General features: G+C 39.0%; 1 protein-coding gene and 1 pseudogene across 2 annotated transcripts in view; both read left to right on the forward strand.

Annotated features, from left to right (window-relative positions):
- Cog5 (component of oligomeric golgi complex 5) overlaps nucleotides 1-17,616 on the forward strand; it is a 303,977-nt gene that overhangs the window by 91,736 nt on the left and 194,625 nt on the right. The window lies entirely within an intron of this gene.
- On the forward strand, nucleotides 6,453-6,832 carry LOC147001214 (large ribosomal subunit protein eL33 pseudogene; annotated as a pseudogene).

Genomic DNA, 17,616 nt, shown 5'->3' on the forward strand with positions numbered 1-17,616 from the left:
CAAGCATTTTTTGAGTATTTTTGCATCTATATTCATAAGCGAGATTGGTCTGATGTTCTCCTTTTTGGTTGCGTCCTTGTGTGGTTTAGGTTTCAGAGTAATTGTGGCTTCATAGAATGAATTAGGTAGTGATCCTTCTGTTTCTATTTTATGGAATAGTTTGAGGAATATTGGTATCAGGTCTTCTTTAAAGTCTGATAGAGTTCTGCACTAAATCCATCTGGCCCTGTGCGTTTTTGGTTGGTAGGTTTTTAATGACTTCTTCTATTTCCTTATGGGATATGTTTCTGTTTAGAAAGTTTACCTGCTCTCGATTTAACTTTGGTATGTGGTATCTGTCTAGAAAACCATCCATTTCATCCAGATTTTCCAGTTTTGTTGAGTATAGGCTTTTATAGTAGGATCTGATGTTTTGTTTTGTTTTGTTTTTTGAATTTCCTTGTTTCTGTTGTTTTCTTTCCCATTTCATTTTTGATTTTGTTAATTTGGATACTGCTTCTAGGCTCTTTAGTTAGTTTGGCTATGGGTTTATCTATCTTGTTGATTCTCTCAAAGAACCAGCTTTTGGTTTTGTTGATTGTTTGTATTGATCTCTTTGTTTCTCTTTGGTTGATTTCAGCTAGCCCCGAGTTTGACTATTTACAGGGACTCCTCTTGGGTGAATTTGCTTGTTTTTGTTCTAGAGCTCTCAGGTGTGCTGTTAAGTTGTTAGTGTAAGATCTCTCCAGTTTTTTTACCACGGCACTTAATGCTATGAATTTTCCTCTTAGCACTGCCTTTCATTGTGTCCCATAAGTTTGTTATGATGTTAACATTTTCATTAAATTTCAGGAAGTCTTTAATTTCTTTCTTTATTTCTTTCTTGACCAAGTTATCATTGAGTAGAACATAGTTCAACTTTCATGTGTATGTGGGCTTTCCATTGATTTTGTTGTTTTTGAAGTCCAGCCTTAGTTTGTGGTGATCTGATAGGAAGCATGGGATTATTTTGATATTCTTGTATCTGTTGAGGCCTGTTTTAATGGCCCATTATATGGTCAGTTTTGGAGAATGTTCCATGAGATGTTGAGAAGAAGGTATATTCTTTTGTTTTAGGATGAAATGTTCTATGATATCTTTAAATCCATTTGGTTCATAACTTCTGTTAGTTTCACTGTGTCTTTGTTTAGTTTCTGTTTCAATGACCTGTTCATTGGTGAAAGTGGGGTGTTGAGGTCTCCCACTATTATTATGTGGGGTTCAATGTGTGATTTGAGCTTTAGTAAAGTTTCTTTTATGAATGTGGTTGCCCTTGCACTTGGGACCTAGGTGTTCAGACTTGAGACTTTCTCTTGGTGGATTTTACCTTTGATAAGTATAAAATGTCCTTCCTCATCACGCACGATAACTTTTTGTTGAAAGTCTATTATATTGGATCTTTGGATGGCAGCTAAAGCTTGTTTCTTGGGACCATTTGCTTGGAAGATCTTTTTCCATCCTTTTACTCTGAGATAGTGTCTTTCTTTGTTATTGAGGTGTGTTTCTTGCATGCAGCAAAATGCTGGATCTTGTTTGTATATCCAGTCTGTTAGCTCATGTCTTTTTATAGGTGAGTTGAGTCCATTAATATTGAAAGATACTAAAGAGAGACGGCTGTTAGTTCCTGATATGTTTGTTTTTGTAGATGGCTTTATGTGCTTGTGGTTCTCTCCTTTTGGCTTTGTTGTTAGATGCTTAATATCTTGTCTTTTCTTTGGTATAGGTACCTTTCTTGGGTTGGAGTTTTTCTTCTAGGGTCCTCTGTAGGGCTGGATTAGTAGATAGATACAGTTTGAATTTTATTGCTTTCTTCTTTCTCCCAAGTGGGACACTTGGACACTTCAGCTTGTTGAGCTTTTTGAGTTTTGTCCTGGAATATTTTGGTTTCTCCATCTATGTTGATTGAGAGTTTTGCTGGGTATAGTAGCCTGAGCTGGCATCTTTGTTCTCTTAGAGTCTGCATGACCTCTGTCCAGGCTCTTCTGGCTTTTAGTGTCTCTGTTGAGAAGTCTGCTGTAATTCTGATAGTTTCTTTGTTCTGTGCATTTAGTGTTTTGATTACTATGTGACAAGAGAATTTTCTTTTCTGGTCCCATTGTTTGATGTTCTATAGGCTTCTTGTACTTTTATGACCATCTCTTTCTTTAGGTTGGGGAAGTTGTCTTCTATGATTTTGATGAAGACGTTTTCAGGTCCTTTGAGCTGGGAATCTTCATTCTTCTCTATTCCAGATATTCTTAGATTTGGTATTTTTATTGTGTCCTGAATTTCCAGGATGTTTTAGGTTAGGAGTTTTTTATGTTTTGAATTGTCTTTAACAGTTGTGTCAATCTCTTCTACAGTATCTTCTACACTTGAGATTCTCTCTTCTATCTCTGTATTCTGTTGGTGATACTTAAATCTGTAAGTCCTGACCTCTTTACTTGATTTTCCATTTCCAGGTTTGCCTTGATTTGTGTTTTCTTTGTTGTTTCTTCTTCTGCTTTTAGGGCTGCTTTATGCAATTCCTTTACCTGTTTGATTGTTTTCCTGTATTTCTTTAAGGGATGTATTTGTTTCCTCTTTAAGAGCTTCTACCTGTTTACCTGGGTTTTCATGTATTTCTTACAGTGAGTTATTTATATCCTCCTTGAAGAACTCTATTATCTCCATATGATAGGATTTTAGGTTAGCTTCCTGATTTTTCAGGTGTTTTGGTGTATTCAGAGCTTGCTGTAATGGGAGAACTGGGTTCTGATGACACTCACATATATTGGCTTCTGTTGTTTATGGTCTTGTGCTTGCCTCTCACCATTTGGTTATCCCTGGTGTTTGCTGGCCTGAATGACTCTGTCTGGAGTCTGCTTTTTTTGTCCCTGGGTTGTTTCAGGTCTTCTGGTAGACCTGCGGTCCTGTCTGTAGTAGACTTCTTGTGTGGCCTTCCAACTGGGGGTGGGGTGGGGTGGTGGTCTTCAGAGGAGCAGAGAAGCTGTTGATCTGTTGCTCTGGCTGCAGTAGATCTCCTGGGAGGACTTCAGACTGTTGGGTCTTCAGAGGATTAGTCAAGCTTTGTCCTGTGTGAAGCTGTTCTCCAGGGGGTCCTATGTGTAGTTTCTGTTTCTGTGTGTTCAGCAGAACTCCAGGGAGGCTTTCAGTCTATTGGGTCATTTGCCCTGCATGCCACAGAGCCCCAGGGAGATCTTCAGACTGTGCTGTTGGTTGCTCAGTTGTCCTGTGTGCAGCGGATCTCTTAGGATGCCTCAGGCTGTGATGTCAGAAGCCCTGAGAGCAGCAGATCTCCTAGGATGCCTCAGGATGTGGTATCTTCAGGGGAGCAGTCTACCTAGCAGTCTGTTCCAGCAGAAAGGACTGGGAGGAAGGGAAGTGTTATTCTGTGGACAGGGGTTTTAGGGGGTGATGGGTTCCTGAGTCCACTGGCCTCTAGTGGCAGATGTGGGACTTCCAGAGGGTTCTTACCAAATGCTCTGAGTACAGTGCATCTTCTGGGATGCCTTAGGATATGGTGTCTTCCATGGAGCCCAATTTATTCTTTTAATTAACTAATTAATTAGTTAATTAATTAATTTAATATAGGTACACTGTTGTTGTCTTCAGACATACCAGAAGAGGGCATCAGATCCCATTACAGATGGCTGTGAGCTACCATGTGGTTGCTGGGAATTGAACTCAGGACCTCTAGAAGAGCAGTCAGTGCTCTTAACCACTGAGCCATATCTCTAGTCCCCACAATCCATTCTTTATATACAATTAATCCTTGAGACCTAGGAGTCCTGCTTCCTCAGTGGCTGTAGCACTCAAGAGAGCTGCCTCTACACCTCACTTAGACCACAGTAGAGCTGTCCCTGATGGTAAAAGCACACGTGAGTCAGAAGTGAGCCGGAGGTTCAGCCCCTCACAAACTACAGCACTTGGCAGGAGTTGCTCCTGCACATTGATTGGGCAGCACAGTGCAGCTGGTTCTGGAGGTGTGGGTGCATGTGAGCAGACCCTGAGAGCAGAAGTGACCCTACCTCCTGTTGATGGCAGCACTGGATGGACTAGCTGGAACATTGCTGGAGAACTCTCCCTGATGATGTGGACAAGGTAGAGCTGCTGGCATGCTGACTAGCTCGGTAACTTACCCAGGGCCAGATCCAGTGCTCTGAGTTGGCCCACCCCCAAATCTATATAATCTGTGGATAGATGGGACCCATGAATTTGTTGATCGAAAGCTCCAAGATCTCCATGTCACAGGGCAACAACAGGATAACATGGTGAAGACCCAGTATTTATGGTGTCACAGAAACCAGAAGACTTGAACTAGACCAATGCTTCATTGCAATGAACATTTGCAAGTGAAAATGTGTGGATAGACAGATGTACTGTGAGACACACTGACATAGAAGACTGACATTGGTATAGGGATAGATGTGTGTAGATCAGTGGACTAGAATGAGGATCTAGAAATAAGTCCTCATATTTACATCTCAATCTGCCTCGCAAGTGCTAGGATTAAAGGTGTGAGCCACCATGCCTGCCTTGCAGAAAATATTCTTAGTAGTTAATAGTCTTTTTTTTTTTTTTTTGAGTTTTTGAGACAGGGTCTTTTTTACCTCAGGCTGGTCTGGAACTCAACTATGAGCTGAGGATTCTGACCTTGAACTTCCATCCTCTTGTCTTTCCATGCCTAGTTTTTGTGTTACTGGAGATTGAACCCATGGCTCTATGCAGGCTATGCAGGCACTTCATCAGCCAAGTTGCATCCTCAGTCAGACAATTTAGTCTTGAACACATGGTGGTGGGACCAATTTCCCACACACCAAAGAAACATCACATCATTACTTCACACAAAAAAGGCTTCTATACCTAAATGTAAAGCCTAATACTGTGCTCATAAAAGACTCCACACCAAAACTTAAAAACCATAAAAGCAGATTTTGTAGCCTAGTTCTTAAGTAACAGCAAAAGGATAATTTTCTAAAGAAAAGCTTAATGTACTTCATTATAGCCTCAAAAGTTGTACATACCGCCAGGGGTTGGTGGTGCATGCCTTTAAACCCAGCACTTGGGAAGCAGAGGCAGAGGCAGGCAGATTTCTGAGTTCGAGGCCAGCCTGGTCTACAAAGTGAGTTCCAGGACAGCCAGGGCTACACAGAGAAACCCTGTCTCGAAAAACCAAAAAAAGTTGTGCATCCTAGGGCACCATCGTCAGAATGAAAAAGATAACACACCAAATAGAATTTCAGTCTTACAAGGTACTTGTAAGGTATCTGATACAAAGTACTTAAATTCAGAATATATAAAGGATTCTTACAACTCAGAAATAAAGCATAATCTAGATAAAACAAGTAAAGAATTTGAATAGACAGTCTTACAAAGACATAAGAAAAGTAGCAAATAATTACATGAAAATTGTCAGTCTTATTAGTCACTAGGGAGGTGCAACTCAAGCCAGTGACAGTAGTCACTTTATGTCTAGAAAAGCAGAAGTATATAGGCCCATAATAGTCCCTGCTTAGTCTTTGCTACTCATGCTATATTCTCAGAGCTTTGCAAGGTCAGTTTCTTAGTCCTCTGAAAGATCAAAATATTCCATAAAGCTCTTCTATAGGAAGGGACAGGCAAGGTTTTAAGGTAAAATTTTGAATGACACTTAGTGATATCTATTTAGTATCTTTTATTGTACAGTTCATTTGTCATGCTCTTGAATCTTTTAAAGACAAGGAGAGGATACAAGAGAAAGATTAATGTTTGAGTTGACATATCAGTGTCCATTTTATTTAGCAAACAGTCTCATGTCTGCATTTCAAGTCCAAATAATTTTTTTGTTCTACATCTCTAACTCCTCTTTACAAATATATTCCTATTTATTTCAAAAAGCCCTATTTAGTAGCTCACGAACTTTTAAGCTATGAGAGTCTGAGAACTTGCTGGTAGTATGTCAGGGAGCACTCATTTGTGGAAGATTAAATGGCTTCTGCAGTTGCTGTGGATGTGGAATGTCCATGGACTTTAATTTTCAATTATTTCTTTTGGTATGTAGCTTCAGGCTTAAACTGGGGGGGGGGGGGGGTGACTGAAGGTGAAAAGTAGTGAACATAATAAAGAGAAGATGTTTTAGTTGCCTGCAAACTAAGTTTGCTAAAGCAACAGAAGTACTGTCTCACAGTTCTGGAGTTAAGAGTTTGGAAGAAGGTGCTGGCCAGGGCTTTGGCTTCTCTTAGAGATTCCTTCTTTGCCTTTCACAGCTTTCATGACTCTAGCAACCTTTGGAGTTCCCTGACTTATGGATGGATCATTCCATCTCTTTCTGTGTTTATATGTCATTTTCTCTGCCTGTCTGTGTCCACATTTCTCTTATCCTATAAGAATTCCTACTTTCCTGCCATCTTGGGCCTGTGGGGACCTGCTGGGAACAGGACTTATTAAAAAAAACAAACAAAAAAAAAACAAGTATGTTTGGAAGGCTGTGGTGCAAGGCAATTTTTTTCTGGCTACAAGCAAGATCTCTGGAATCAAAGAGAGCACACGGCTCTTCCTAAAGTTGAAGGTGTTTATGCCTGAGATGAAGCGGAGTTCTACTTAGGCAAGAGATGTGCTTATGTGTATAAAACAAAAAACAATACAGCGACTCCTAGAGGCAAACCAGACAAAACCAGAGTGATCTGGGGAAAAGTAACTTGGGCCCACGGAAGCAGTGGCATGGTTCATGACACATTCTGAAGCAACCTTCCTGAAAAGGCCATTGGACACATGTGATGCTGCTGTACCACCCTGGATTTAAACCAATGGAAAGTAAATAAAAGTGGGGAAAATAAGAATTCCCATCATCAGATTAAGGCACATCTTAATTGAACATGCTCTTATTTTACCTTAATTCTATCTGAAAGGCTATATTCACAAGTAAGATAACATTATATAAGCTAAGAGTTAAGATTTCCACACATTACTTTTGGAATGGGGAGCAGATCACAATCTGTAACAGAAGGAAGTTTTCTTTCCATTGTATTTAGTGTGAGCTGTGAAATGACGTATGAGTACCATGTAGATACATTTAACTATGATTAGTGGAAGGTGAGAGAAGAGTGCCATTGTCAGATTTGATGTGTAGCCTCAGGTCACTGCTCCTGAAAACCATAGTTGTGCTTTTTGTTCTTCAGGAAAACAAAGATGGCGAATGCTGCTGCTGCTGCTTCTGCTAGTGCAGCAGGAAGGTCCCCAAAATCCCAGGGTCCAGGATTAGGAGGCTGTGCCTTCCATGGGAGACTTGTCATCTGCCTTAGGAACTGTGGTCATGGTCAAGGGTATGGGGTTCATGGAGGTAAAAGCCAATGACAAGGAGTGGACCCCCATCACCAAGCTGGACCACCTGGTCAAGGGCATGAAGATCAAGTCCCTGAAGGAACTCTTGCTGTTCTCCTTGCCCATTAAGGGATCCGAGATTATTGAGGTTTTTCCTGAGTGCATCCCTAAAGGGTGAGGTTCTAAAGATCATGCACACGAGGCTGGTCAGCGAACCAGGTTCAAGGCTTTTGTTGCTACTGGGGACTACAGTGCTCATATTGGTCTTTGTGTTAAGTACTCCAAGGAGGTAGCCACTGCTGTCTGAGGAACCATCATCTGGGCTAAGCTTTTCATTGTCCCTGTACAGAGAGGCTATGGGGGAAACAAGATTGGCACTGTGACATGCCACTGTGGCTCTGTGGTGATGTGTATCATCCCTGCCTCAAGACGCACAGCATCCATCTTTGTCCCTGTGCCCGAGAAGCTACTGATGATAGCTGGTATTGATGTCTGCCACATATCTGCTAGGTAGGGCTATACTACTACCTTGAGCAACTTTGCCAAGGCCACCTTTAATGCCCTCCTCAAGACTTAGAGCTCCCTGATTCCCCAGCCTCAGGAAAGAAACTTCACAAATCGAGCAGTGGTGGCGCACGCCTTTAATCCCAGCACTTGGGAGGCAGAGGCAGGCGGATTTCTGAGTTTGAGGCCAGCCTGGTCTACAGAGTGAGTTCCAGTATACAGAGAAACCCTATTTTGAAAAACCAAAAAGAAAGAAAGAAAGAGAGAGAGAGAGAGAGAGAGAGAGAGGGAGGGAGGGAGGGAGGGAGGGAGGGAGGGAGGGAGGGAGGGAGGGAGGGAGGGAGGGAGGGAGGGAAAGGAAGGAAAGAGGAAGGAAGGAAGGAAGGAAAGAAAGAAAGGAAGGAAGGAAGGAAGGAAGGAAGGAAGGAAGGAAGGAAGGAGGGAGGGAGGGAGGGAGGGAAGGGGAGGAGGGGAGGGAGGGAGGAAGGAAAGAAGGAAGGAAGAAAAAAAGAAATTTCACAAATTTTCTTTATCAGGAACTCATTGGCCATCTTGTGAAAACCCATACCATTCAGAGGACCCAGGTTCTAGCTGTGGCTACCACATAAGGGTTTTTAATAGAAGAAAAACAAAGTGAATTAAGTCATTAAAAAAGAAAAGGAAGGAAGGAAGGAAAGAGGGAGAAGAGAGAGAGAAAAAGCACAGTTATTTGAAGTTTCCCATAATTTTCTTTACATCTTACTGCATTATCTTAAGTTGCTCTATGGTGTGGTCTATGCATATAACTTTGCTTATGGAAAAAGGCCATAGCCTGCGCATAGTCAAGAGATGATTGTGTTGGTCTTTTTAAAAAATTTCTTTTAAAAGTTGTTTATTTTTATTTTGTATGTGTTGGCGTTTTCCCTGCTTGTGTCTATATGAGGATGTCAGACCCCCAGAATGGAGTTACAACAGGTGTAAGCTGACTTGTGGGTGCTGGGAATTGAACTTGGGTCAGTGCTCTTAACTGTTGAGTCATCTCTCCAAACCTTAGCGATGATCTTTAAGATGGTCTGTAAGATCAGAGAAATTATGCTTGTTTAAAGTTTATTAATGTATTTTTATTATATGAAATGAAGTTCATGATAATATTTTCATTTAAGTATATCATGTACTTCAACCCTATTCATCCCTCCTTCTCTGTCCTTTTTCCGTTCTGCTTGTCCCTTCATCTTTCCAGTCTTTTCAGTCCTCATTCTTCTTTCTGGGTTCTGTATATGAGAAAAGGCATGGCTTCTGGCTCTGACTCTGATTATTTGTCTTTGTGTGCTCATCTCCAGTTCCATTCATTTTCTTGAAAATGACATATTTGTCCTTTTTATCTCCACCAAATTTCATGATGCACCTGTTGTGAATAGTGCTGCAGTAACCATGGATGTGCAGGTGTCTGCAGTGTGCCTGCTTAGGTTTCCTAGGAGTGCTATACCTGGGTCACATGGGAGTCTGGTTTTAGTATTTTAAAGGAACGTCTACATTAAGTCCCATAGAGACTAGACTAATATACATTCCTACTAGTGTGTAAGCGTTCCTCTATCCCTGTACCTCAACAGCATTTGTTCTGTTCTGATGATGGCCGTTCCGATTACGGTGAGGCAGAATCTCAGGGCAGCTTTGACCTGAATTTCCCTTATGGGCAAGAGACAATGTTGAAATTTTTTTCATGTTTTTTGGTCATCTGTACTTATTTTGATGAGAACGTTTGATGAGTAGATTTTTTTTTTCAATTTTTAAAATTCTTTATCCTAAATACCTCGATATCCTAGGTACTAAAGAAGACTAAAGTCTTCTCTAGTTCCTCTCTGTAGTGTTTTTGAGTTTTCATTGCAGAGGTCTTTCACCTCCTTGGGTAAGTTTATTATTAGGTTTACATTTTTGCATTTACTCCTTTGATAGCAGCTATGGAACAGCTACCAGCTGTATAAAGGCCTCTCCTGGGCTTTCTTGGCCCGAGGAATAGCTTTTGTTTCTGTGCAGAAGCTTTTTAGTTCTAGGCAATCCTATTTGTCAGTTTTTGGTGCTAATTTTTTTTTTTTAAACTGTGGGAGCAGTTTTTAGAAAATTCTTGTTTATGCCTGTATCTAAAGTATTTCTCTTTAGCAGTTTCAAAGTCTTACATGAGGGCTGTTGGTCCACTTTGAGCTGTTGTATATGGTGAGAAATGGGATTCTAGTTTCATTTCTTTATATATGAATATCCAGGTTTCCCAGCTCCACTTACTAGAGAGGCTATATTTTCTCTATTGTATATTTTTTGGCATCTTGGTAAAAAGACACACACACACACAGACACGCACACACACACCATGTGGCTGTGGTTGCATAGCTTCATTTCTGTCTTACATACTATTCCATGGTGTGTATGTCTCTGTGGGTGTGTGCACCTACCAGTACCTTGCTATTTTTGTTTCTATGGCTGTATAGTATAGAAATTATGATTCTGTTGTTGCTCTTTCTCCCTAGAATTGCTTTGGTCTTTTGTGCTCCCATGTGAATTTTAGGATTTTTTTGTTTGTTTGTTGTGTGAAAGATTGCATTGGAATTTTGGTAGGGCTTATATTGAGATTGTTTAACTCTTTTGGTAATGTAGCCTTTTTCACAGTATTAATTCTTCCTATCCATGAGTAGCGGAAGTTTCCCATCTTCTAGTATCTTCTCTAGTTTTTTTCTAAAGTGCTTTCAAGTTTTCATTAAAGAGGTCTTTCACATCCTTGGTTAAGTTTATTATGTTTACTATGTTTAAAGTTTTTGTTTTATTGGTTCATTTGATGATATTGCAAGTCATTTTCTCTCTGATTTCTTCCTCAGTATGTTCTTTAATGATTAATAGATAAACTACTGAGTGTTGTACATTAGTTTTGTGTCCTGCTTATTTGCTGAAAGTGTTCATCACATCTGTCTGTGGGTAGGGATGTCAAACTGACTGCTTATCACCACAGTGCAGAACTGAAAGTACATGGAGCAAGTAGAAGTTAGAAATGGCGTCAGTACTTTCCTTGTGTCCGTGACTGTAGGCAGTTGGTGGTATTTATCTTTATGTGAAGCTACCATCTCATGTTTACAGATTTCCTTAGTCATCATCTAGGGCTCCTAGGTGAGATTGAGTGAATTTTACCTAGCTACTTTAAGTAGAAAGAATTCACTAAAATATATGAAGAGTGTGTGAAGAGAACAAAGTTTTAAGATGGTCAGAATCAGATAATGGTGCTAAGAATGGCCTAGATTTTGCAAACATGGGGACCATTCCAATATCTGCAACGGAGTCAACGTTTGTGTTGCTTCTGACTCACATTCATTGGCTGAAATCCTACTGTCCATTGTGGTTGTAGGAAGTGAGGCTTTGGGCAGGTCATCTCCCAAATGGGATCAGTGTTCTGTAAAAGAAATTTGGGGTAACTTTCTTGTCCTCTTATGACAATACAAGTCTGAAAACATGCAGAAAGACCTTCATTAGAGTCCAGCCTTACTGGTAACATGGTCTTGGAAGAGTACTTCCAGAGTATGAGAAATCTTTGATGTTTTTTATTTGTTTTTTAACCTGTCCAAATTATATTACTTTATGATAGCAGCCTGGAATAGTCTTTACTGCTTAATAATGGGCAATCCTTTTGTCATTCGCTTTAATATGTAAAGTGGCATGAGTAGATAAAACACTAGCTCCCTGTAGTCAGTCTATTACATGAAAAATACAGGTTCTTATAAACAAACTACTGACTGTGTCCTGATGACAGGTTTGTGTCATTTCGTATTGTGTCTAAACTAGTCTGGTTGATGCGGTCACTCTATTTCCTAAGTGTGTTCTCTAGGTGTTAGTCCTAGTATAGAGCTTATGAAATCCAAGGGAAAAATGCTAAGGGTGACATTATCATGCCTAATGACTATTTGGAGGAGTATTATTATAAAGAAACCTGCTCTGTTTGACTACGAATTTCCTAGCTTATTAGAACAGCAGTTAAGATACTGGAGTCAGTTTTCACTAAGCATTACTATTTTGGAACACTTGCCCCTGCGAGAATCGGCCCTTAAAATACCCGTGACTAGCAGTTAAGTCAGGTGCTATGCTGCTTATCCGTGCTTCTAAGTAACTGGGAATCTTGGGTAAGAGCTGAGCCCCGGAGTTAAGGCCAGCCTTGATAATATAGCATGGCTCTATTAAAAAAAATTAATTTTTAGCATGTTTAGAAGAAAACCTTTTAATGTTTATTGTTCAACTTTTTTGGTAAAGAGGCTGCCTGGTTGATAATTACCTTTCCTGGTTTGTCAGCAAAGCTCTAATGTAAACAACGTAGGGCTGCTGCCTATTGTATATAGACAGTTTAAGGAGGTATTAAAACAGCAGTTTGTTAAAGGAGATCAAAGTCATGCAGATGCTCCTCCTATAATATGTAATTATAGTGAAGAGGAGAATGGTTCAGTAAGCCCAGGGGCTTGTCTGATGCCTGTGTATTCAAATGTTATTCCTTAAAAATAGTTTTATTGAGAGGGTTGCTTGATATGCAATAGCCTTACTTGTCTAAGGTGTACAACTTGATAAATTTGAGCATTATTTCAATGCCTGAGACAAAGCCTTAACACATTCAAGCTAAATGTACTTACCATTTCCAAAGTTTCTCCAGAGCCCTCTCCTTCCCCAGAGAACCATTGCCCTACATTGAGTTGTATCTGTATGATTTGTTTGTTGCCTCTTTATTTTAATGATTGCTGTATCTCCGTGGTTGACTTGTTATTAACTGTTGTGTTTTATTTGTTGGAGTCTGGCATTTTTTTTTTTTTTTAAATATTAGCTTCTCAGTCTTCTAGAATGAAAACATTCTATATTAACATCATTAAAGGGGTTGGGGATTTAGCTCAAAGGCCTTGGGTTCGGTCCTCAGCTCTGGAAAAAAAAAAAAAAAAGACAAAAATAACATCATTAAAAAGAGCTCTGATGAAGCAAAGTCACCACCACAAAAGGTTCAGAAATCTCACTATTTACAGATGGATGGTATAGTACTGACTTACATCTGTAATACTACAGGGTAGGATTCTAAAGGCATCATGCAGGCATGATTTTACTTGTCTAACAGAGGGCCCACAAGATGGTATGACATAACTCTCTCTAATAAAGTACAAAGAAATGTAATTTATTAGAATAATTTCCATTACTTATACAATGTTCTCTCTTGATGAACAACATTTGAAACTTTTTTTTTTGACAAAATAAAACGAAAAACCTACTCCTAAACAAAAGAAAACAGAACAGACAAGTCATTGACTATATCAAAGATGGGTGAGGGGCAGCAAGCGAGACTCAGTCTAACCTGCCTTTTCCAAGTCTATAATGTTTGAGTAGTGAAAAGTGAAGAAAGAAAGGTGAAGTTCATTAATTCCCACTGGGGTCCAGGTTGACCTTGGACTCACTCCCCTCTCTCAGCCACTCAGTACTCAGGCTATGGGCATGGGCTACCACCTTCAATGAGCACTGTGCTCATTGTTCTATACTATTATTTTTTGGTTGATTTTCTCTAGTGCTTGAAAGGAGAGAGAGTGGCTGCTGTTTCTGGCATGGCTGATAGAACCACCAAATAAAGTTGCTAGAAAGGGAAAAAGATTTTTATATAAGTCCATGTTTTTAAATTATGTCACATGAGTAACATGGTTATTAGAAAATCAGGAAAAAAGGAGAAAGTCTGTTCAGAGAACAGATGGTGGTACAGTGTATTTCTGTTGGCTCTGGCTTTCTTTGCATGACATATATGGGGTAGGTGCTAGCCAAGAGCAGACACGGTAAGATGCAGGAAAGAAAGCTATCACCCATTTTAATGGAAAGGATTTATCCTTCACCCTGGGTGAGACAGAGAGAAAAGAATAGGCTTTCAGTGCTACGTTTCTCTAAAGCTTTGAAGAACAGGGAGATCAAACATTCCCTGAGAAGTGTTTTAGACTTGAAATATGATGATTCGGAGAGGGTTTACTAAGCCTCAGGCTATTCTATGTATAGTTTATGTGGTCATATCAATTAAGAATTAACTGGAAAAGTACAAAATTTAACCTGAAGCCCTTCTTCAGCATCCCATTTCTCCTAAATTTCATTAGAAGGCCAAGAGGTAGCAACTAACACCCTATTTTGAAAATAGTATTTTGCTTTGGTGTATTTTTTAAATCTTTGTGCATATGAATGATGTATGTATATGGAGGGTCACAGGATAACCTTGGTTGTTGGCCCTTGCTTTCCAATTTGTTTGAGACAGTATCTTTTTTTTTTTAAAAAAAAAAAACAAACAAAAAAAACTTCCTTTACAAACTAGTTGAGCTGTGAATTTCTGGGGATCCGGCTGTCTCCATTTCCTGTCTCCCTGTGGAAGAGTGTTGGGATTATAGATGTGTGCTCCTGGCTTCAGCAAGAGTGTTGGGGTTACAGATGTGTGCTCCTGGCTTCAGCTTTACGTACAAGGTCTGAAGGATTTGAATTCAGGTCCCGGTGCCTGTGTAGGTGCTTCACCCTCTGAGTTATCTCCCCAGCACCAATGCAGTTTTTAGAGTTAGGAAGTATACTTCATATATCTCAATAGCTGTCAAGCCATCTTATGAACATAGATGATTTATTCTTTACCTTAGAGTCTCAGAAAGGGTAATGAGTTTCCTATGGTCATGTAGTCAACTGGTATCACAGCCCAAATATTCTAATTCCTAGTTCAGTATGATAGGTTTGGGTTGGTTTTTGTTTTGTTTTGTTTTTGTTTTTCTTTTTAGGCTACTTAGGTAATTTGTCAAAGTGTAAGTAGTTTGATAATTTATATCAAATAGCTTAAAATGCTTCTTTGAATGGGTTTTGCTTTGGTACTTCCTCTGTGAAACAAACAATTCCATCTTTGTAACTTTTTTCACAGGAGCAATTCTAGATACTTAACATTTTATGTATGAAGATGGAGACATAGTTCAGTGGTGAAATGCATGCTGAGTCTTTAGGTTCAGTCTTCAGCTAAAACCACCATCAAAAGTAAATATGTAAATAGCTGTAAATAAAACAACAAAACAACACACAGGTATTGGTTGGTTTTGTGTGTTAAATTGACACAAACAAGAGTCATCAGAGAGGAAGAAGCCTCAATTAGGTTTAAATGTCTGCGTGAGATCCAGCTTTAACCAGTGGGGGATGGCCCAGCTCATTGTGGGTGGTGCCATCCCTGGGCTGGTAGTTCTGGATTCTGTAGTTCTGTAAGAAAGCAGGCTAAGTAAGCCATGAGAAGCAAACCAGTAAATAGCACCCTCCATAGCCTCTGCATCAGCTCATGCGTTCAGGTTCTTGTACTGTGTGAGTTCCTGTCTGACTTTTTTTGATGATAAACAGCAATGAAGAAGTATAAGCTGAATAAAACCCTTTCCTCCCCAGCTTTTTTTTTTTTTTTTTTTTAAATTTGTCATGGTGTTTTGCTGCAGCAATAGAAATCCTGACTAGACAGGTATGGGTTTTTTTTGTGTGTTTGTTTTGTTTTGTTGTTTTTAAAAGAGGTTCACTGTAGAAGAGAAATACATATATTGTATGTATTTCAGACCATCTGAAGATTACTTGTGCTTTTTCTGAGGCATGCATTTGAATGATGCTCTTTGAAAAGTAAACGTGTGGGAGGAAGCGACTTTTGTTGATTGGTGACTATAGCCAGCTGCCCAGTGTCAGTTTTTATTCCTCTGCTTTTTTCTCACATAAACACCCAGGGGAGGCTCTGTGCTATTTTGGTGCTGGTTGAGAGTGTTGGGGATTCAGTCATACCGGTGCAAATCCCCCTATTCTCTTCTCAGTGCTTGCTTCTGTATCATGGTGTTATGTAATTTCTTTTTTATTTTCTTTTTTAAACTAGTTCTGAGACCTCAGAACATTTCTTGATGAGCTTGGTATTTATAAAGGCTTTATCTTGTTGGCAGTTAATACCTTTTGCATTGCACCTTCCTTTGGAAGATAGACTCCTACAGTGTGAGCCACTCGGAGGATGCCAGCTGGACCTGCACACCTTCCTCTAGGTGTGCTGCTCTTATCTAGGTCTTAGTTTAATGGATTCAGCCTTTGGTTTTTGAACATTTGAAATTAAGTTCTAATAACTTGAGTGTACTTATCTAATAAAGTTATAATACTTAAAGGAAAAGTATTAAAATGCCAAAACACTTTTTTATGTTTTTGAATGTGTAACATTTAAAACTGCCTACCAAATTTATGGATGTCTTACTAGAAACACATTATGTTATCCATCTGTTTCTTTTGAGATGCTCACGTGTCAAATAATATATTGTTAACTTGTGCAGACTCTCAACCAATCCTTGATGTATGTATTCTTTGAAATCTTTATTTAAGGCCCTATAAGGAAAGTTTTGTTTTTAAGCGAATGTTTTGTCCATAGTACTGTTTTTAAATGGCGATATTATGCTTTTATGTATTTCTTATGTTGATGGTGTAGGCTTTCAGTTTTGTTCTCAATAATGCTACAGGAGCATTCCTGTACGTGTTCACTAATACACTCACACACAAGCATATGTTAAATATATCCAAATACAATATTTTGGCCATAAAGATACTTGTTTGGAACATTTTTATGATAACTCCAAATTGCTTTTACTTTAAAATGTTCACAGATGTATTTGCAAATATGAATATACATTTCACTTGTACATGGTGCATATGTGTGTAAATTTCATAATTAACATTGTAATAAATACTTTATACCCAATTATATTCACTTTTTCCTTTTTAATATTATTTATCAATAGTTACAAAATCACTGATTGAAAGTATAGGTTTTTTTTTTAGTCCACTTACCTTACCTTTATATTTTTTTTTTCTTGAATTCTACTTCAGACTGAAAGCTAAAGAATACAAAGAAATTAGGGAGCCAGTGAGATAACACAAGCAGCAATCCTTGAAACCTGACAATGGTGGAAGAAGGCAGAATTCATTTCTTAGTATCTTAAAATTTTTTAGCAAGCTGGATATTATTTAAAATAAAGCCTTTATGTCCATTATTACCATTTATGCTCTTAATGTGTGTGTCTGGGCTTTGGTTGGATTTTTTTTTTTTTGTAATTTATTAATTTTCACAATTTAAATAAAGGTAGATTCCCAGTATTAGCACTCATTTCATCAAATTTCCCTTCTAAGGAGATGCTAAAAATAAATTAAACCCAAGTAGATCAACTTAATCTTGTATATTATGCCAGTGGAGGAAATTCAGCATGTAGTAGTGTAAATTCTGTTTCATTTAGCACTGCCTAGTAGTCAGACTATTAGCAGTACTGCCTAATTCTGTTATATCCAGAAGTAGCCCCCTGTGACCGTGCTGTATCAGCTCAAAGACTCCATCCTCAAGTCAGAGAATCTGCTCCCGTTTCTACCACTTTAACCCCCACCCCACAGACAGCTCAGCAGTTTAACCCCAAACCTGAGTTCTTTTTACTCATGGAGTGGTTCAGTTCTCTGGTTTCCCTGCACTCTCAACCTACAATTATAAAATCTGACATTTCATAAGTGTTTAGCTGTTTACTTTCTTACTAAATTTAGAATGTTAGCATTTACTGCTATCATTATCCTAACTTGGCTAAATTCGTTCCATGGTAGGATTTTTATGCTTATATTTTTAGATAACAAATTGGAGAAGTAATATTGTCTGTCTTTTGAACCTAAAGCTTTCCTTCAAAATTCTCAGAAAATTAAAATTTAAGTGAAAACTTTTAGGACTACGGATGTAGCTCAATGATAGATGCTTAGGAACGTATGTGAAAGACTCTGGGATACACATTCAGCGTGCACCTG

The sequence above is a fragment of the Mus caroli genome, unplaced genomic scaffold (genome assembly GCF_978045245.1).
Source record: "Mus caroli unplaced genomic scaffold, Mus_caroli_1 scaffold_14, whole genome shotgun sequence".
In the NCBI taxonomy this organism is placed as follows: Eukaryota; Metazoa; Chordata; class Mammalia; order Rodentia; family Muridae; genus Mus; species Mus caroli.